This window comes from Chionomys nivalis, chromosome 5 (genome assembly GCF_950005125.1).
Source record: "Chionomys nivalis chromosome 5, mChiNiv1.1, whole genome shotgun sequence".
Classification (NCBI taxonomy): Eukaryota; Metazoa; Chordata; class Mammalia; order Rodentia; family Cricetidae; genus Chionomys; species Chionomys nivalis.
In genome coordinates, this window is record NC_080090.1 from 73,526,405 (window position 1) to 73,548,998 (window position 22,594).

The following is a 22,594-nucleotide window of genomic DNA, read 5'->3' on the forward strand; positions in this document are numbered from 1 at the left end:
TGTCCTAGAACGATCTCTGTAGACAGGTTGGCCTTAAACTCACAGATATTCACCTGTATCTGCCTCTTGGGTGCTGTGATTAATGACCTGTGCTACCACTGCCCAGCTTCTGTGTGTCTACTTAGGAGAGAATTTTACGTAGACTATTTTACTATTCAGCTATGCTCTTCTCTCTCACTACTCCTATTCACTTTTAATGACATAGCATTTTAAAAACATGTGTACATTAAAAAATCAATTAAAATATATAAACCTCCACCACTGGCTATTATCTTTCTGTCAATAAATATATATGACATTCATTTTATATCAGGTAAATAATTAGCCTTCAAGAAAATTAACAGTTGATGCTATACCATGACCGTGAAGATGGCTCAGCAGATGAGAATCCTACAGCAAAATCATGAGAACCTGAGTTTAATTTCACAGAGCCCAAGTATAAAGCCAAGCACGGTAATGTGAGCCCACATAACTCTGTCACTTTGGAGGGCAAAGTGGATACAGAAGGATTGCTGAGATTTGCTGTCTGACATTGCACCAGGTTTAGTAGCAGACACCATTCCCAGGTCAGGTAAGAAGGTGGAGACGGATGAGCAGAACAGCAGATGGTCTCCTCTAGTCTTTGCATGTGTGTATGGATGTGTGTGTACTCATGATCACATACCACATACATTATTACGCACACTCACAGTTCATTTTACAGAAAAACAAATGATATAAAGGGTCAGTTTATTATATAAACACAAAAGATAAATGACATTGTGTTCTAAAGGTAAAAATAACCAAACTTTCCCCTACGAGACATTTAACATACACCATGGCATATGTATGTATTTTGCAACCATAATAATTAAGACGATCTTATATTGCTAAATTAATTAACTTTTATATATTTACTGTCTTTCTGTTACAAATAATTAATTACAACTCTATAGGAGAAAAGAAAATGTTCAATGTGTCATGTTTGGAATATGACAAATTACATTTGGAATGTAATTGGCAATGTTAAAATACAGACCTCAATTTATAAATATGATGTTTGCTACATGTATTTTTATACACACACACACATACAAATGGTGAAAAAGATACTTTAGCATTTTATTCTTTCCTTTTCTTTTCAAATATGCATCATGAGCAGGTTCTCCAAGCAAATTTTTAATCACATAATTTATTTTTATAAAGATCTTTATTTTTAATGTCATTTCTCAGCATTCTTAGTAAATTAATATGTTTGCTCCAACATGTACACTCACATTAAATTTCTGAAAAAAATACCTGAAATAAATCTGCAATTTAGAAAAAAAAACACTTTAGTCGCTATTATGCAAATCCAAGGATTTAGAAAAATTAAACACAGTTTAGTTACTATTCTATCACTAAAATACTAAGTCATAAGTGTGATATCTTAATCTTGTGGGCTCTAGTTTGCTTTTAACTAAACTACATGGAAAACAAAACATATCAAAGATGACAATTGATTTTACATTCTGTGATAGAACAAACACTTTTTGTATTTTTTTTATAATTTTTTTTAATATTTATTTATTTATTATGTATACAATATTTTGTCTACATGTATTCCTGCAGGCCAGAAGAGGGCACCAGACCTTATTACAGATGGTTGTGAGCCACCATGTGGTTGCTGGGAATTGAACTCAGGACCTTTGGAAGAGCGGGCAATGCTCTTAACCACTGAGCCATCTCTCCAGCCCCACTTTTTGTAGTTTTAGACATATCCAGTTTAAATATAGTTTGCAAATATCCAAAAACAGCTTGCAGAAAAAGGGCTGTTTTGTCAAAAAAAAAAAACAAAAACAAAAACAAACAAACAAAAAAAAACAAAAAAACCTCAGGTCATACTCTACCACTACAAGAAGTCAGTGGAGAACTAAAATGCTGGACCCTGAAAGCCGAAAATGAAACAGAAACCATGAAGGCATGCTACTACCTGGCTTGCTTTTCACAATCTCTTCATCTTGCTTTATTATAAACTAGACCATTGGACCCGGGCTGGCATCACCCTCCTGTAGAATCAGTCCTTGGTCATAAAAATGCAATGCTATATATAGAGTTGCCTAAATACAATCTGGTGAAAACATTCTCAATGTTTCCTCAGCCCAAATTATTACAGCAATTAGCAAGATGTTACAATATACCTAGCATGCATGTGGATAGCACTTTATTGTATATTATTTGTTTATTTATCATCAGTACAATATTAAAATTGCTAGGTGATATTTTCCTAAAATTATCTATAGACTAATGACAAATTTTCTGAAAATGTCATGTCGAAATTTACTATTACAGAAGTTTCCTTGAACATATTCATCACACACACACACACTCACAAAAAATTTAAATGGATATACCCTATAACAGGGGGACCATACTCTAATCAGACACCAAAATAAACCAACCAAATAAACAATAACAACATACAAATAATTTCATATCAGGAATGGGTTACTGCCAGTGTCCATCCTCAGCTTGGGTTCAGATCCTGAGGTGGGAAAGGGACTTGGGCACAAGGAAAACTTCTGACCACTGAATAGATTGCACACAAGTAGCCCCAAAGAGCTCAGGCTATCTTTGTTTATACTTTTAAAAGTTTTTTTCTTACCAGGCTTACATGAACAGCTTTATTAATGGTATTTATTTTTGAATCTAAGAAATACATCACAATTTAAGTAACATATTGTGAACATTATGAAAGACCCCCCCCCCCGCCTTGTTCTCCTTTATGCTTCCCCAAATACACATTCCCAGAGCTGCATAACCTTATTCTAGACATGGTGTTCAGCATTTTACAAGGCTTAATTAAATATCAAGGCAGATGCATCATGTTCTTGCAGTACTTACGTCAGTGGCAACTACTTATGATTACAAGGTTAAAAATAATAGATATGGCCATAATGGTTTAAGGACAATGTGCAAACCCAGACAATTATATCATGTCAGCAAGATATATTTTTATACAGTTCCCTGTTCTATAAGAGGGTCACATGTCTCAATCTCTCTGTAAAAGGCAGACTTTGATAAGACGCTCTTTTCCCATCCCATTATATCATACTTCTTCCACCAATATAACCTTCTGTGTATGGTAAAGATGAATCTAACCATTGTACATGTTGCATTGCCTTATTCCCATCAGAATATACTAGATCTTAATATTGATTCTACATGCCTGGGTTCTAGGCACTTACAAGCATGGGTTGGTGCAGTATATATTCCTGAGGCCTTTTTCCTATTCTTTTATTTTTATTTTTATTTTTATTCTTTTTTAATTAAAATTTCCACCTGCTCCCCGTTTCCCATTTCCCTCCCCTCCTCCCAAATATTGCCCCCTCCCCCCACTCCCCTCCCCTTATCCCCACTCCTCTTCTCCTCCCCCTACACCATTCCCCCTCCCTCTCAATACTGAAGAGCAGTCCAAATTCCCTGCCCTGCGGGAAGATGAAGGTCTTCTATCTACGTCCAGGAAGGTGAGCGTCTAAACAGGCTAAGCTCCCACAAAGCCAGTTCATGTATTAGGATCGAAACCTAGTGCCATTGTCCTTGGCTTCTCATCAGCCTTCATTGTCCGCCATGCTAAGAGAGTCCAGTTTCAACCCATGCTTATTCAGTCCCAGACCAGCTGGCCTTGGTGGGCTCCTATTAAATCAGTTCCACTGTCACAGTGGGTGGGTGCATCCCTCGTGGCTTGGGCAACTGAGGAGAGGGAACCTGAAATGACCCTATCCTATACTGATGAATATCTTACATATCACCTTAGAACCTTCATCTGGCGATGGATCGAGGTAGAGACAGAGACTCAATTTGGAGCAACGGTCTGAGCTCTTAAGGTCCAAATGAGGAGCAGAAGGAGGGAGAACATGAGCAAGGAAGTCAGGACCTTTTTCCTATTCTGTGTTTGTTTGCCTTACTCTCCTTTCCAGAACTGTGAGACATAGTCAATGCTCCAAGTGTTTGTGAGACATAGTCAATGCTCCAAGTGTGAGACATAGTCAATGCTCCAAGTGTTATCTCATCTGTACCTAACCATCTCTATTGAGTCAGAAAAGCTCCCTGGATTAGTTGTAATTAGTAATTCCAGATAAGAGATTTGAGAAACATTAGCCCTCTGTTCAATTGTAGAGGGAAATATTTGCAAAGAAGCAGAATTTCCAGGAAAAATTTCAGGTGTTGCATGTGTGACTGACAAAGTAAAACTAAAAATCAACCCAAAGACTGACCATTATATTGAGAGAGAAAAGAATCTGTAGCCTGCATAAATTTTGCAGATTCCTACACTGTATCGTGGTCCTTGCCAAGTGAAGGTCTGTTTCTCCAGGTGCCTCGCCAGGCAGAAACTATGTGGACACATAGTCATATGTGATCCTCTTGGCTGCAAGGCTCCAGACAGATTACCTCTTTCTGATCACTGGAAACTGAGGTACACAGACCTCCAGATATCATAGAATATTGCCATTGCTCTTGGTTACTGTCAGAATTTTAGCATAAGACTTTGTGTCTGAAGACATCTTTTCCTCAAGTCTAAAATATGGTAAACAAATATGAATAGTGACCTGGAGGCTTCATATCCATAGACTAGCTTTCATTCTTCTGGAAGGTATTATAGATATCAGATGAAAAAAAGTAATCTTGAGAAAAAAAAAGAATTTGTACCATAATTACTGGTACTAAAGATATTTCAGAATTGGTAGATCATGGTACCAATAGCTCAACATGAAAGAAAAAAAATGACCACAGAAATATCATGAAGGCTTCAGTTCAATCTTTACAAATGACTTTTTTCTAAATTGAATCCATTTACTGACCTTTTTGGCTTCATTAACCGTAATCTAAAGCCATCGAGAACCATAAAAATTGTTCCCCATTAACTGCTCAATAGTAATATTTATCTATAAAACTTGCAACTTACAAATTAAATGCACAAAATTATCTGTATTTTACAGTATTCACAATTATGTTTCTCAGCTGGATGCTACTCTAATCTGCAGGTAATGGCCCTAGTCATCAGAAAATATGCCTCTTGGAAAAATATCAACAGTATCAAGACAAGATGCTGTAAGTGAAATACATACTAAAGAAAGCCTTCACTACTTTCATTAGTTGAATATCTAACTTTCTAATTAAAGTAATCCTTTCCACGACTGATGCTGCTTACACTTTTAATGTCCTTTAGAAAAATCTTTGAAGTTCTCATTTCTTTGGGTTTAATATGATCATTTCATTAAATTTAATGCATTTTCTATTTAAATTTCTGAAAAACAGTGCTAGCAATTATTTGCAAGGTTACAAGAAGTCTTACGTTTAAGAAAAAGACAAAATTATTTACGCAAATGCTTAAATATTGTCTTACTACTTTTAACCTTCTCAGGTTTCAGCTGGGAGTCTGACATTAGTTTTCACTGATTATATCACATTTCTCAAAAAAAATCCTTCTCTGTAATATTTTCTAACTCATGAGTTTTTTTTTTTTTTTTTTTCTTTTCTATAGAAACTCAAAACCTTATCTCAAAGATAGAACCTTTAATGAAGTCATTAAAACTTAGTGAGGCCATAATGGACTTTTATTCACTTACCATGCCTGACTTTTAAAAAATTAAATAACATGCATGCACAGAGGGAGAGCTGAGCGAGTGCAAAGATACTACCAGAAGACAATCTGCATACACTAATGTCTTTTACACTACCAGGTTGTATAATTGTTAGTAAATAAATTCCTGTGCTTTAAATAAAAAAAAAAAAAAAAAAAAAAAAGTAATCTTAAATTTAAACTTTTTCTTTTGTTTTTAATTGAAAATAGACTTCTTATACAATATATTCTTATTATAGTTTTTCTTTTCTAAACTCCTACCTATTACCCTACTTACTAAAATTTGATCTTTTTGTAAATCTCTAAATAACAATGACAAAGTTCTAGGCAACATACGCCTACTAGTGACATAAAAGTAAGGATATTGTGGAAGCAATCAATCATCTTCTGATTATATTTAAGGCCCAATATAAGAGGAAAAATTGTTATCTGGTACTATAAAACTGGCCAAGAATGGTGGCTAGATGGCTATAGACCCTCCAGGAGAACTTCTTCATATTATCCTGATAAAGATCGGCTATCTAAATGATTTTAATGACTCTGTGGTATATATCTATGGATCTCAACTATCACAAGAGAAGTTACTTGCAGGGGATGACAACTAGCATAGTGACTCACATTTAGACAACAAGGAGAGAATGTGTGATTCTAGCTTGTTTTGTGTGTTTGTCATCCTTCTGCTTTCAAAGTTCAGGGATCTTCACAGAAGAGATAGAAGACAGATTGTAAGAGCCAGACGTGGCGTATTTATCCAACCCTGTTGTGGTCATAACAGGGCTGTTGTTTATATGAAATCACACAGATTATAAAAGCATGAATAATCTCTGTACAAATTCAAACAAGAAGCTGGAAAAATACCTGCTGATGAACTATGGGATTTACCCTGCCAGGAGAGGGAGTGACAGTTCCGTAATAATACATTAACACATTCCAGTGCACACCTGATATTCGAGGGTAACTGGGCAACAGAAAACTGAACTCCATGGTTTGAAATAAGAGAGATAGGAACAGAATATAAAGTTGTGTGACTAGTTATATTGCAGTGTTTCTGGGAGGAGTTCAGGGAAAGTGCTCAAAATTCACTTTGTGAACATCTCAATGAATCAATAGCAATATTTGAAAAATTCATTCAGGCCACAAATTTAATGTGTGTTCTTGGAGTAGGTCTTGTTTATAACTGGAACCCATCTTACTTAAATATCACACATCTTGGACATCCAGTGGCTAGATTATTACTTGAAAAATAACAAAAAATAAAACAAAGGGAAAATGTTTTCTATAGCTCAAATATAATTGGAGGAGTCTTTGTAATATAGTTGCATTCGATATGTTTCAAATGATCCTTTTAACTAAGCAGAGTAGAAACAATAGTTTAATATCAAAGTTTTGGTTTTACAATGTTGTGCAATTTGTTGGATTCCATATGTCTCTTTTGAGAAATATCCTCTTATAAATAAAGAATTGAGGCATGGAAATTGGAACACACTCCTTGGATCTTCACAGACCAGATGCTGCTACTTTGAAAACTAATCATTCAAGTCATAGTCATCTTTGACACTTCTGATAAGACTTTCTCATGTTGTGGGCATGAATTTATAATTGTATTTATTGTCATTATGATATTGGTAAAAGATATAAATCAGAAAATTTGACTTAAGTTAAAGTACATGTTAAAGTAGAAATTATTTATCTTACTGGAGTGTTTGCAATAATGTGTGTTTGCAGGAAATCATCAGTGCATGATCTCTGTGAAATAGCTTTAACATGACACATGAAAAATTACTTCATTATGAAGTCATTAGGAGCCACCATTGACAGTCACCCACAACAGTTATTGAACACCTGTTGTGAACAGAACATACAGATGTTTCAATCTATGACAGCAAATGTGAGTAAACCTTTCATCTCATTTTTAACAATGACTAATTAATGATATGCCTTATTTTCAAATAATACAAGAACATCTTCAAATTTCGATAGCTATTTTACCTAGAACTCAATAGATTTAATGGAAATGTCACCACAAATATTTTTTTTTCATTTTTGTTTTCTTTAAATTAATACTTATAGATTATAAAAATTGAAGTTAAAAATAACACAGAAATTATTACATAAATAAAAGTTGTACAGATAGAAAGATAAGTCAAAGTAGAATAAGTCAAAGAATTAGGGATGCCAAAGATATTTTATCTTAATTTTCTCTACTATGTATAAAATAGGTAACTATTTATAGTAAAAATGGCAAATGCATAATAACTACTCAGAGGCTGGCTCAGTGATTTGTTGAAGGTAAAGATAAAAGTTCAAAAAGAAGAAAGCAGATATATACTTGTTCTATAAAATAATACAACCAAACTCATTAACTCAGAAAAATAATGAACAAGCAAATGCATACCCAATAATTCAGAAATAAATTTAAAATTTTGAATGGAACACACAAGAATTATTATAATCTTTAAAAGTTTCCAAGATTAAAGACAGGATTTGTTATCTTGATATTACTACTGCTTGGGACAAGTTGATTCTTCTGCTGAATATACTACCCTGATCCTAGGAGGATGTGTGATAACATTCTTGTTTTGTCAGCTTTTGAGACAGTCTCAGTGTACAATCAAGGCTGGCCTAGTACTCAGTCCATGATGTAAGCTGCCCCTAAAGTTGTTGTCATCCCGCTTTAACCTCATGATGCTGGGATTACAAACCTGTTTGCCTAGCCTGGTTTCTAACCATACTCTTTTTTTTAAATTAACACATAAATATTATATTCTGCTATGCCCTTTGTAGACAAAATTGTTTTCCATCTTATAACTCATCCCCCTTACTGTATTATACACTTCTGCTTCTAGAGTATCCCTCCTTCTGGTTCTATGTCCTATATACCCTATTCCTTAAGTCTTTCCTCAACACTTCTTTTCCCCATCTCAAAGCATGAAGGCTCATTTCTAATTTCAGAGGTTGTGCTATACCCAAACACCCATATATATTGATGTATATATGTATGTATGGATGGATATATACATGTATCCACTAGAAAAATAGAATCTGAAAATGAGAGAGAAAATGTGATGTATGAGTTCTGAGCCTGGATCATCTATCTATGTTTTACCAAGTTTCATAATTTAATTTTTTAAAAAACTGAATAAATTTTGATTGTGACTTTACATGACAATTTCATTATCTATGCATCTGTTGGTGGATCTTTAGGGTGGTTTAATTTCCTAACTATTGAGTATAATCATGCATGGCTATTCACAAATTTCTTTCATAGAATACAGAATCCTTAGTGTATATTTTGGGAGACATAACTGGATTATATCCTAGATCATTTTTAACAATGAAAAATAGCTATACTGATGTCCATAATGTCTATACTAGTTTATACTCCCAACAGCATTGTGTAAGGGTTCCTCTTTTTCGATATCATTATCAGAATTACTTAATCATAATTTAGATAGAAATTCAAAGTAGTTTTAGTTTTATTTTCCCTGATTGTTTAGGTGGTAAACAACTTTAAAATACTTATTGGCTATTTGTGTTCTGTCTACAGCACAGTTTTCAATGATACAAAGGTAACAAAAGAGAGAACAAAGGAAAACATGCTAATGAGCATCTGGGTTCTTAGAATTTATAGTCAGCTTCAGTATCCTAACATAGATAATTCATTGGAAACAAAGAATATTATAGAGGGAATGAATTGCATAAATGATTTCTGGGGAGACGTTTAGGATAGGTTACAACCTTACAAAATGTTTTCAATCCCTAGTTAGGCACAATTTTAATCTCTTGGATGCCACAGCTTCTCTACTAAAATATAATAGGGTGGATCTTGTCTCCTTTTAAGATCCAGAAGGATAACTATAAGTTTTTCTTTGGGTTCATCTTCTTATATAGCTTCTCTATAATCACAAATTATAGTTTCAATGTCCTTTATTTATGGCTAGAAACCAATTATGAGTGAGTACATCCCATGTTCATCTTTTTGGGTCTGGGTTACCTCACTCAAGATAGTGTTTTCTATTTCCATCCGTTTGCATGCAAAATTCAAGATATTGTTTTTTACTGCTGAGTAATACTCTAATGTGTACATATTCCACACTTTCTTTATCCATTCTTCCATTGAGGGGCATCTAGGTTGTTTCCAGGTTCTGGCTATTACAAATAATGCTACTATGAACACAGTTGAACAAATATTTTTGTAGTATGATAGAGCATCTCTTGGCTATATTCCCAAGAGCGGTATTGCTGGGTCCTGGGGTAGGTTGATGCCGAATTTCCTAAGAAACCACCACACTGATTTCCAAAGTGGTTGCACAAGTTTGCATTCCCACCAGCAGTGGATGTGTGTCCCCCTTACTCCACATCCTCTCCAGCAAAGGCTATCATTGGTGGTTATTTGTTGTTTTTTTCCATTTTAGTTTATTCTACTCGCATTTATTCCATGCATTGATATCATATTACCCCCCAATCCCTGCTTTTGTTGAACCATCCCCCTAGAACTACATCTATCTCCCAACTTTAAATCATCTTTGCTCCTGACCCCTCATCCTCTTCTTTTTCCTTTTTCTTTTATAACCATTCAACTGATGCTAATTTTATGCACATGGAAGTTGGGCACCATCCATTGGATCATTGGTGTTTTTGATTTTAGCCACTCTAACAGGTGTAAGATGGTATCTCAAAGTTGTTTTGATCTGCACTTCCCTGATCGCTAAGGAGGTTGAGCATGACCTTAAGTGTCTTTTGGCCATTTGAACTTCTTCTGTTGAGAATTCTCTGTTCAGTTCAGTGCCCATTCTTTTCATTGGGTTAATTGGCATTTTAAAGTCTAGTTTCTTGAGTTCTTTATATATTTTGGAGATCAGACCTTTGTCTGTTGTGGGGTTGGTGAAGATCTTCTCCCAGTCAGTAGGTTGCCTTTTTGTCTTAGTGACAATGTCCTTTGCTTTACAGAAGCTTCTCAGTCTCAGGAGGTCCCATTTATTCAATGTTGCCCTTAATGTCTGTGCTGCTGGAGTTGTATGTAGGAAGTGGTCTCCTGTGCCCATGTGTTGTAGACTGCTTTCCACTTTCTCTTCTATCAGTAGGGCATCTGGTTCATAAACAATTTTAGAAGACTACAAAACTGTGGGCAAATGAATGGTGTAAATTCAGAACACATGCTAAGTCTTCAATAACTATCTAAAATAAATCTTTTTTTATGATTATTTTATATTTATGCTGGGTCTTTACCTTCACAGTATTCTTGAAACTACAGGGTGAGTGGATTTTCTCAGCTGTAGGATTCAATTTAATTCACCTGGATTTAGATTTTCTTTCTCAGGGGATGATGGGAATTGCAGAGATAGTAGTGGCTATTGCAGTCTGTCCATAGCTTTTAACAGTGATGAACTCACTAAATAAGTTTTATAGAATTTTTTTATTGTTCTTTGACTACATTTGTTGCAGAAGAGAATGTTTCTATGCTTTCCTTTGTGATTTAATATTGTCAGCACTGTCCTTTGATAAATTCTTTATCAGTTGAACTCAATTAAAGGCTTGTTTTCTTCCTTTAAGGAAAGAATCTGCTGGCAGATGTAGAGGCATCAGAAGAAATCTTACAGAATAACTTCTAAAGAGAAAATGGGTAGAATATGTGGTTCAATTCCTAGATCACTTTGAACAAAAACCATTATAAATAGATACAATGATAAACATCGAAATTTGACAAGACATCTAACAACCATATTCGTCAGAGATGTAATGCTTTAACCGACATGACATCTGATAACAAGTGCCTATTTCAAACTGAATGCCGAGTATGAAAGTTTGAAAACAGTGGATAACCCAGTAGCTCCTCTCAAGATGGCTTGATTAAGGACCTCAAACACACACATTTTCTTTTCAAAGGTTGAATGAATGCAAGAGAATTCAAAGTGTTAAAAGTAAAACTTGTATCTCCTGATGTGAAAGAAATTCAAACAAACTTTGGCTTTAAGATCACATATTAATGGCTACCAGACTGATTATATTAAAGTCAGAAGGAACACTGGTTGGTGAAGGCATGGGGACAAACGGGTATTGGCCCCATATAGGAGAATTGATATTGACTCAAATTTCCAAAACACAAACTCTTGTTTCTCTTGTCTTTTTCCCAAAGAGAAAAAAAATGTGTGGGATGTGGTGGGGATAGGGATATGTCCAAAAGTCTTCTGGTCTGTTTGATAGGCTACCCTAATCTTGTATTAAGATGTTACATGTATTTTTTTAACTTTCTTCTTAATTTGTTTTATTTAAATTAAAATATAATTATATATTTACATCAATCTTCTTTCACAAAATACACACACAATTACAATGTGCTACTTGGAAAAGTCAAGTCAACATAAGGCAAAGCTCAGGTAATTCTCCAGAGGAGGCAAGGATTGTAGAAGTCAGAGGGGTTGATGAACCCAGGAGAACATGGGTCACAGATTCAATTTAGCAGGGCTCATAGGGACACACAGATACTGAAACAGCAACCACAGAGCCTGCATGAGTCTTTACTAGATTGTCTGCCTATATGATATGGTTGCTATCTCAGTGTTTTTATTTTTGGTATTCCTAACAGTGATGAGAGCAGGTGTATTTCTGACTCATTTGGCTGCTTCTAGGACTTGTTTCCTCCTACTTGGTTGCTTTGTCCAAGTTCCATGTGAGGACTTTTGCTCTATCTTATATGGTCATGTGTGGTTGTTTTCTCTTGGAGGCCGACTCTTCTCTAAATGGATACAAAGAGGGAGTATATTTAGGGGAGATGGAAAAAGTGACAGACAGGGAGGAGTGTAGGGATCAGAGGTTGCGGTTGGGAAGTACTGTATAAGTATAAATATGAAGAAAAAAAGTCAAAGTTAACAACACGTTAGTTACAGATTCCACCATGGTCTCTATGGACAAAAACACAGATTATTCCTTGAGGCCCCAATTGATTTGTATATTTAACTAAACAAAACAAAACAAACAAACAAACAAAAAAACATGGAGGTTCCCACAGTAAAGCATGCCTTGGTCAGTCAACTGATAGCTAACTTGAGTTAAAGAATAAAGGCAAAACAAACTGAAAAAAGGGAGTTTCCCATCAAATTATCAGGCTAAAACACATCAAAGACATGAAGACATGGAATGGTATAGTGTAACACAGTTTTAGAGTGTAACCTTACCTTTGAATGGTGACATAGTTGCTAATGTTAAATTCAAGGAGATGCAAATGCTACAGAGCTCATAAACCAGAGAAATATGGTAGATACCTGTTATACATTAATACACTCCCTCCCTCCCCTCCTCCCTCTCTCCCCCCCCACACACACATATGATAGATATGTCATATAATTTGGGTGTTTTCTGTATTCCATTAAAAATTAAATATTTTTGCTTACTTACTAAACACATTTGAAGAAACTTGAGATCTATTCCACACTAGGAATTTCAAATTCAACCTAAAAGTAATTCACTATCATGGTATAATATAAGCAAAGAGAAATTCTAATTAAACTTTGATGTGGAAGCTTTACTGGTAACTCCCGGAATGATGAAGAAAGACTCTTAACTCATACATATGTTTTCCTACCATTGAAAAAAGAGAACACTTGCAATTGTTGATGTCATATGAAAGTAATGTCAAGCTTGCTAAGTTTAAAAAAGATTTCAAGGTAGGGATGTGTTATCATTCATGAAATGGTTAGTTGATATTACCCTTGATATTTTAAGATGCATTTTATAAATGACTTGAGCCTAAAAAGATGTGATAAGTACTAACAGAAATCACCTTGCATTATTCCATCCATTACCTAATCATACAGACCACAAATGAGTCTTATTCCCAGACCCTGGTGATCATGATTGTATTTAGATATCCTTTTGATATAAATGGCTATCTAATATAAAGTAGTCATTCCCAAAATCATATGACTATATATGAATCACACTAAAAGAACTCAGCAGCATGCATGTATATAGTCAGGTCACTGTATCAATTATCTGTCTATCAGTGTTATTTATCTGTCATCTATCTATCTATCATCTATCTATCTATCTATCTATCTATCATCTATCTATCTTGCTATCACCTATCAAATCATACAACTATTATCAAAGAACCACCAATTTGAGAAAGAAGGTGAAGGTTATCGGAAAGGATGGAAAAATGTGCATGGGAAGGGCTACAGAGAGGAAAACAAGGAAGGCAATGCAACGATATTTTAATAAAAATTTCAAGTGCTGAAAGGGAAGTGGAACAAGTCTCTATTCATAAATCCAAAGTCATCTCCAAATGATAATTTCTCACAAATGAAAAAAAATTCCAATGAAATCTCACTGTGTATACAACCTATACTTAATTCCAGATCCCATGTACAGCAAAAATAACAAACACAAAAGGAATTCAGTGGCATTTTTGAAGAATTGTTGTCTCATAAAGTTTTGTCATGGACCTTTCTTTCTTTCTATTTACCTAACTTCATACGTCCTTTATATATTATGGATATTATATATGGTATATATTATAATTACTGATTATATGCTTTTCATGGATTTTCTGTGTGAATTTGTGTATCACCTTGACTATATGTGTTTCTCAAGCTTATTATTGTTATTATTATTTTATTTGGCTCTTTTTATTCTATTTGGTATATCCTATTCTTGTTATTGTTTCTACCTATTTTATCATTATTATTTATAATATACTTGTTTGTATTCTTATGATATAGCAAAAGAAAAGGTGGAGATTTGGTTGGGTGGGAAGAGAGGCGAATTTGGGATGATTTGGGTAGGTTAAAAATAACCAGAATATACTATATGAAAAGAAGCAGATAATATAAAGTAGAAACTATAAATATCAAATATTCTTTCTTTATCTCTCCCTTAATTAGAAAAATGCACAAACCTCATGAGTTCCATGAAGTGAATTATCTGGGACAATTTCCTTAAGGATGACTTCAGTAATCTGTATTTAGATGGCAGATGTTCCAGCTGCCGTCTTGTGTACTCCTAGGTGCCCTCCAGAGATTTCTTCTGCTGTGTGAGTTCTCAACTGTGCCTTGTATAGCCCTTGAGCTATCATCTCCAGTCCTACTGGTAACAGGAGTTTCCCAATTCATTGTCTTTAAATACATTCCTTGTGTGCTGCAGTAAGATTCTATTCTAATAAGAAACCCGAGTACTGCAATTAATTGAGGCTTCAGCAGTAATTAGAATCTACAATCAAACAAGAGTTTAACAGGTATCTATTTAGTGTGTACTGTAGGCTTCCTAGTGTGCTAATGAAAAGTAATGATGATGATAGCTATACTAAAATAGTATATTCATGCTTGTTAAAATAGATTACTATGAAAACAATAAAATTCCTCTATAATTAGTGACAAATGCTATTAGCATTTTAAAAATAATGTACTTATTGTAATTTCTGATGGTCCTCTGAGAAATATGTTTTATCTTGCTTAATTCCTACAGAAGTTAGGAGATGAGTGCTATAATAATTTTCATTTTTCTGATGAAAAATAATGTGTTTTATTAAGTTTTTGCAACTATGCAAACTGACACTGTTAATAATAACTAAAGCCTAGAACAAACCGTATCTGAAAAAAATTCCTGCTTAACAAGCAGAAATACTCCAGGAGTTGACAAAATTAAATCTTTTATATTCCTAGAGAGCTTTTGTTCAGTAGATTTTATACAATTTTATCTCTTAGAATCTCATAATAACCATGCTGTAGGACAGGCTTATTTTGTTCAGAAGCAATATGAAATTAATTTCAATTATAGGCTCATTGTACATTGTCAACTCTGAGAGGAAAACAATCCTCCCAAGGACATAGGGAGAGAGAGAAAGAGAGAGAGAGAGAGAGAGAGAGAGAGAGAGAGAGAGAGAGAGAGTTAGAGAGAGAGTTATATATTATAGCAAGGGTGAAGGTGGTGTATTATTGTTATTCTAAGATATTTCTTTATTGCATATGACTTAACCAACTGACAAAGTGAAGAAAGAGTAAACAGTGGGAAACAAGTGTAAAAATATGCTAGATTAGTTTGTCAGAAGAATTTGAATTTTGTAATATAAAATATAATGCCAGTGACTCAGAAGGAGAAATAAATAAAATCAAAGTATAGTGTATAACAATAGTCCCAAACTATAGTGCTATGCAAAAAAGGCTTCTACATAGCCTAATCAAGGGAGGAGATTAGAATTAATGGACTAAAGACAATACTGCCTGGTTTGATGAATATATTTGTTAAATTTTTCTAGCAAGATGTTTATTCTTATCATATATACAAAACTAAAAAATCTCATGGCTTAGCACTGAATAACATACCTAAAAGTGAGCGATAGTTTTAAATACGTTTCTAAAATGAGAGCATATAAATGATCAATTACACATGCAAAAAATATTTTTTTGAGACAGGGTTTTTCTATATCTTTGTAATCTGTCCTGGCACACTCTCTATAGACCAGGTTGGCCTCACACTCACAGAGATCTGCTTGCCCCTGCCTCCTAGCCCAGTGAAAACATTACAAATTATTGTGTAATAAATGAATATCCATGATATTACCACCGTTAGATATTGTTTTACATTATGTTCTGTATACAAAAGGTGCAAAGAGTTTGCAAGGACAATGAGAGGATAAACCTGTTGAGAGTATGCAGCAGCAATGATAAAACAGTATTGAGGTTCATCAAAATACTAACGTCCTGGGCTTGGAGTTGAAATTCAGTAACAGAACACTTGCCTATCATATGCAAAATCCTAGATTTGAATGAAAGAAGAAAATACATTTAATACATGGTGTATCAAATCCAATATTATGACAACTTGGAGGCTCCAATCTTTGTCACCTCTGTTGAATAATAAAAATGTAACAGCAAGATGCAAGCAAGCAAGTTGACAGAGACTGGCACCAACTTTAGTGATAAATATTTTGTTGTATTTATCAAAAATAAAAGTCACAAAGGTTAAAAATACCTCTTTGCCTCAACACCTTGCAAAAACAGTGTCCTCAAATTCTCACATTTTTCATTCATGGATCAGTAGCACAGAGACTTTATCATCTTTGGAAGTCACCTTCAATCAGGAGTCAAAAGGAACGAGTATATCAAATGTCTTTCTTTAGTATTTAGAATACTTTCTGAGGATAGGTAAAATGGAGGAAGACTGACGTAGTAAGGCATTGTTTACATGGCTTATCTCAACCAATCAAGAAAAAAGGTGGGTTACTGCCCCTTGGCATGACACTTATTTTTCATTATTGTATATTTTATAAACTTTATGTTTGTGTCTCTATGTATGTGCATTAAAACATACACAGAAACATATATGTGTACATGTACATATATATAAAGCATATTACATACACACAGTAGAATACTGCTCAGTCATAGAAAGAAGTAAATTTTGTGACTACATAAAATGTGAATGAGCATAAGTATAATGTATAATCTCTAAATCCACACATAGGTCAAATTGTACTCTTAGTCATGAGGATTCCAAAAACGTAAAAATGTGAGAATAGAGTGGTTTGTTGCAAGGAGCAGAATAGAATAGATGGGAAGTTAGGATATGGCAGGGGGCAATGACTGACTGATAGAGTCTATGCTACAGATGGGATGTATTAAGATTTTATACCAAACTATAAAATGACTATCATTTCTATATTTTACATTTCAAATGTCCAGAGGGAACTCTTTTGAATATTTTCACCATAAAAATACAAATGGCGAGATAGGTATGTATAACTGGTCTGAAGCGTACAGTTACTCTATTTTATGTATCAGTTAAAAAAATAGATTCACATTAATTATCAAAATAATATTTTCCCTTTAATACTTCCAGTGGCTATATTTTCCCAGGTATCCTCTACACAATAAGGTTGTTTATAATTTTCATTATTCTCTTACCAACCAAAATATTGATTTTGTTTTGTATATTAATAAAACCCAATAGAAAACTCCATTGGTTTGTGTAGATATGTAACAGAGCTCTCTTCAGTGTCACAAAAGCAGCACTATTTCGTATGGGAAAGAAAAGTCAGCGTGCTCACATCTGGTTTTCAAACCTAGTGACGTCCTTCCTCTTGGACATTTTTGCATCATCCCTCAAGAAATACTGAGCCCAATTGGTGACCACATATCACAACAGTGCAGAAAAGTCAATAAAAAGGGAGGCACCTCAGACTCTATCACATGGTCCATCGGCACAAGCCAGAAAGGTAGTCTCCAGAAGGCTAATATACAAATCGCTGTGCCATAAAAGAAAAGACAGAATATAAGGTTTTAAAGCAGCTCTACCTAAACCCTCTACCTCAAGAGGCCAATATGAATTTTAGGAGCAGTTGAGGAAGCTATTGAACTTTTATTAAGCATTTTACAGAAAACTACAATATTAAAATCGGTATGTTTACTAGTAAATGTTAAATAAGAATCCTAACCATTTCACATATAAATCATTTGATAAAAATAATTATACTTTATAAACCAAGAATTGTCTCAAGAAAGCAACCTGAATTCACTATCTGACAAATCATTTTAACGTTTGATACAAGGGAAATATGTAGTGGTCTTGGTTTGTAGTCTATTAAGTTTGTTGTGAAATGCCATACAAAATGGCTTCTACAGATTTAATTTTCATAACAGATGTGAAAATTAGAGTCTATAATACCTTTCTGTTATAGAGGCTTGCTAAGGGGTCTAATGTGAGTACTCCAGGTGCCATTAGTTTTCCAATGACTGTACCTTAAACAGTAGTCCAAAGAATGCTTTGAAAAGAACATCTTATATTCATTAACTGGGTTATAATTTACATCTTATTTCTTTTGTGAATTTATGCAAATGGAGTTTGTTCTGGGTTCTGTTACTACTTAAGGGAAGTCAGCATCAGATGGGGATTATTTTCTATATCATAGTGAAATCTCTAATCTTCACTCTCCCTAAAAATTCTATGCGAAATCAGTTTTGAGGAGTAGTAAAAGGCTTCAGAAACAAAAGCTGTTAATACTTTTCAGTAAATGTGAATATTTAAAAATCTAAGCTAATATGTTAGGTTATAAATGATAGAATATATATCTAAAATATGAAATACATTTTATGAAAAAATATTTATCATAACAAATTTACCCAATTTAATAATTTCAATTAATTATTTAAACAATATCTGTCATATTAATTCTCTAGTTAAAACTTTATTTGTAAACTCTAGTTTAAACTTTATTGTTTCATTTTCTTAAATCACATAAAAATAATAAAAGTGATAATGATATAGAAGCTTATATTTAACAGTTCTTACATTCTTTTAATAGAATTACCCTTCTACATCAAAAATAGTCCTGGAATTTCATGGCACCATGTAATACAGCTCAAACACTTACTTGTTACTTTGTTTCTTCTGAAATAAACCTTTAGATTTTCGAAGTGCAGTATCATATTTTTGCTACTTGCTGCAGCGCTGAACTATTCTGGCCACAACTCTCGAAATCACTATTACTATTCTTAGTGGAGTACCGTGAGAGCTGGGCCTAAAGATATAAATGACACCATATGGCCTGAGAACCTGATACTTTAGTGGAGACCTGGCATTGTGTATAAGAAAAATGGTCTAATGATAAAATCACGGCAATATTACTTCCTTCTTCCAACAATATTTTCAATAGTAATCTAAGCCGTAAATGTAATAGCAGGTCTAACACTACAGGCAATATTAAATTGAAATGGCAAATTGCAATGCTAGGAAAATTGTTATCAGAGGGATTGATCTACAATAGTACCAATATCTCAAACACCCAAATAAATGTTCAATAAAATGATGCTTCACTATTGTGTAAGCCTCATGATAATTATTTACCTGATATATAGTACTTTAAAAACTCCAGCCACCTTTCAGATGTTAGGGAAAAACACAGAGAACTAAAATGAAAATACATTCCTTTTTATGTTCCATGGAATTTTTTACTTCACAATATATTTTGTGTCTCATTCTAAAAGACTAGACTCTCAGCTATAAAGAATTTGATTGTTTTTGTACTGAATTCTTAGAAAATATTAGTTCTTGGCTGGAAATGTGCTTTAGCTAAAGAGACAGAATGAATTCACTGCTTCAAAAGAAATGTTAAAAATTTAGAATTTTGCAAATCATAATTTTATTTTTTTAGAATTAAAATTTTATTACTTTTCTCAGTCCCTTTCTTACTCCCAGTTCCTCAAGTACCACTAACTTTGTTGCTTTTTGAAACAATGACTTCATTTTCTTTAGTTGTCTTATAAATGTCTTAAGACATAAATTGGATCTGCTAAGTCTTATTACTATTACATGTATTCATATTATCTTGGGCCTGATAACTCAATATTGGAAAACTAAGAAATAAATTAAAAGACTGCTATCCAATTCTTACTTATCATGGGACAAAAAGAAACTAAAAAGCAAATTTCTCAGTTAGTATATTTAACATCATCTATATTCATCAGTGTGTGTGTTATTGATAATTATATATCCATACCTATTATCTGTCTTATAAGCTTCTAAAATATCTCTGTTTCACTACCATTACAAGCTATCCCAAGAATCTTAAATGGTTCAGATAATAATGTGTATTTTGTTTATTTTTTTAGGTAAAAAAATCAATGTTGATTTCTGGGGGTTTGCAGATAACATCCCAAAGACTATCAGAATAAACACCTGGATGCTAAGGCAGAGCTAGTTTCAACAGCAGTGAAGAGCAGATCCTCATATTTTGCTTCTTTTGTTTTTCTTCATTGAACCATAAATAATGACTTAAGTAAGACAGTTCCATGTTATTGTGTGATGAAATGGCATGATTGGGGGAGGGGGAAGGATATGGAAGGCAGTGGCGGGGAAGAGACAGAAATCTTTAATAAATAAACAAATTTTTTAAAAAAAGACTGCCAATTAAGTTTACCTTGAATCAGAGGGTGAAGCTAGCTACTAGCTTGCTAAAATTAGCCATAGGGTTTTGGAGGTCTGAGGACATACAGAGGCACACAAAAAGTAACAGGGAGGGATTTAGAAAGGTTCTTGGCCCTTTTAGATTAAGGAAAGGTAACTGGCTGTTTCTCCATCAATTCTCTGATCATTCAGGTTCTTACCCCAATATTTGACTCCTGAGTTTTTAATCAATAAAGATCAACTAGATAAATGCTTCAGAGAAGTTTGGCAGGAGTGGGAGAGGGGCAAGAGGTGACAAGGAGGGTCGACATGATCAAAGTATTATATATGTATTTATGAGATTGTGAAAGAATAAATAGAAAAATATGTCTTTAAAAAAAGTCAAAAAATAAAGGAACAGATGTAACAAACGGTAACATTCCTGCTTTGCCAACTGACTACTGATCATAGTTTATCACCTTCCTCTCTTTTTCTCACATATGTATCGTAATCAGGTCTATCCGGAGGGAAATACCCCAAGTGAGAAAGGTCAAGTTCACTGATAGTGATAGGAAGTTTGTAAATGCACTTCAGGTACAGCTTCTATATTAAACAATCAGGAAACTAAAAGAATGCCTTAACGCTTGTCCCATATTCAAGATCAGTGAAGTATGAGGGACACAGTAGCCACCATAAACAGTAGAGCATGTGAATGCCAGGAGTGGAAAGCAGAGATGTTTTCTGCCATCCTTAGCCCCTCTTGGAAGAAATAGAGGTCTATATTAGATTTAAAGATTGACCCTAGGCTAGGCTTCATTTGAACATTCTTGAGGATTTTCCTTTACTTACATTTCCTCACTCACATTTTTCTAAGAATTATACTTATGTCTTCTACATTTTTTTCTTGACTTTTTATCTCTGTTACACTAAAAGGTTGTGGACTATCTCAATGTTGTCAAGATTTTAAAGCTTATTTACACCAACATTCTTATTGTGTGTGTATGTTTCTGTTTGTTGTTTTCTCTGTTCAATTTTCTTTTAGAACACATGTCCTTTAGCTTTCTTATTCGTAAACTTTCTAATTATTAGGCTCAATAAGGGGAGACTGAAAGTCTCTGGATATTGGTCTTTTAATGTCCTAAACTGAGTGTATATGTGATTTAAACACATGGCCAAACCCAGCTACTGATCAACAGCACAAAACATAACAGTTCTAGATTTAAACTTGCAGTAAGGTTGAAATTACGTGCGGCAGTTGTCCCTCTCTGTAAATAATTGTAGATGATAGCGCTGGAAAAGGTAATATGAGCTACAGTTATTCTCACTATGTAGTGACTAATGAGTAGGCAAAACCAGTATCATTTGCCATGTAAGTAGCGAACCCTAAGTATATGATTTCTCTGTCTCCAAGAAGACAAGTTATTTTCACACTAACCACAGGGACAATTCAATATACACAATTTGGTTATTTTGAGGGATGTAATTCCTGATTTTTACTTTTATCAACAAAATAAATTCTCTTTAATGTATGATTGTAATGAAATGGTAAAGAAATATAACCGTAAAACAGGAAAAATAATATTATAGTAGCAAAATACTACATTTCCATTTTTAAAATACAGTGACCCAAATGTGGTGAAAACTGAAAAACATTTTGCAATCAGTTCAACAAATTTGTCTGATGTTACTCAATTTATTTTGAAAACATAACTTTTCAGATAATGATTATAAAATAATTTCAGATAATTTTGAATGTTATATAATATTAATGTTCAATTATCTTTCTAGAAGCTGGACTTACATACACCATATCAAACATTAAAAAATCATTTTTCACATGACACTCTGCATTGGCACCACACGAATGCTGTATATGATACTTTGGAACACAATATAACTCAGCTTTTTTTCTGCATTTAGATTTGTAAATTTCCCCTCATTCAATACTTAAGTTTTACAATGAATGTTATTGCATATTGTTGTTGGTACTGTCAATATTATGGCAATTTCAGTTTAAAATAAAGTTATCAAGTACAATTAGTTTTATATGCATAGAACTTATACCAGTACAAAAATCTAATATTTTATTCTTATTTATAATATTAATAAGATGAT

The 22,594-nt window shown here is 33.7% G+C and overlaps 1 protein-coding gene across 2 annotated transcripts in view; it reads right to left on the bottom strand.

Moving 5' to 3' along the window:
- Brinp3 (BMP/retinoic acid inducible neural specific 3) overlaps positions 1 to 22,594 on the bottom strand; it is a 378,417-nt gene that overhangs the window by 54,394 nt on the left and 301,429 nt on the right. The window lies entirely within an intron of this gene.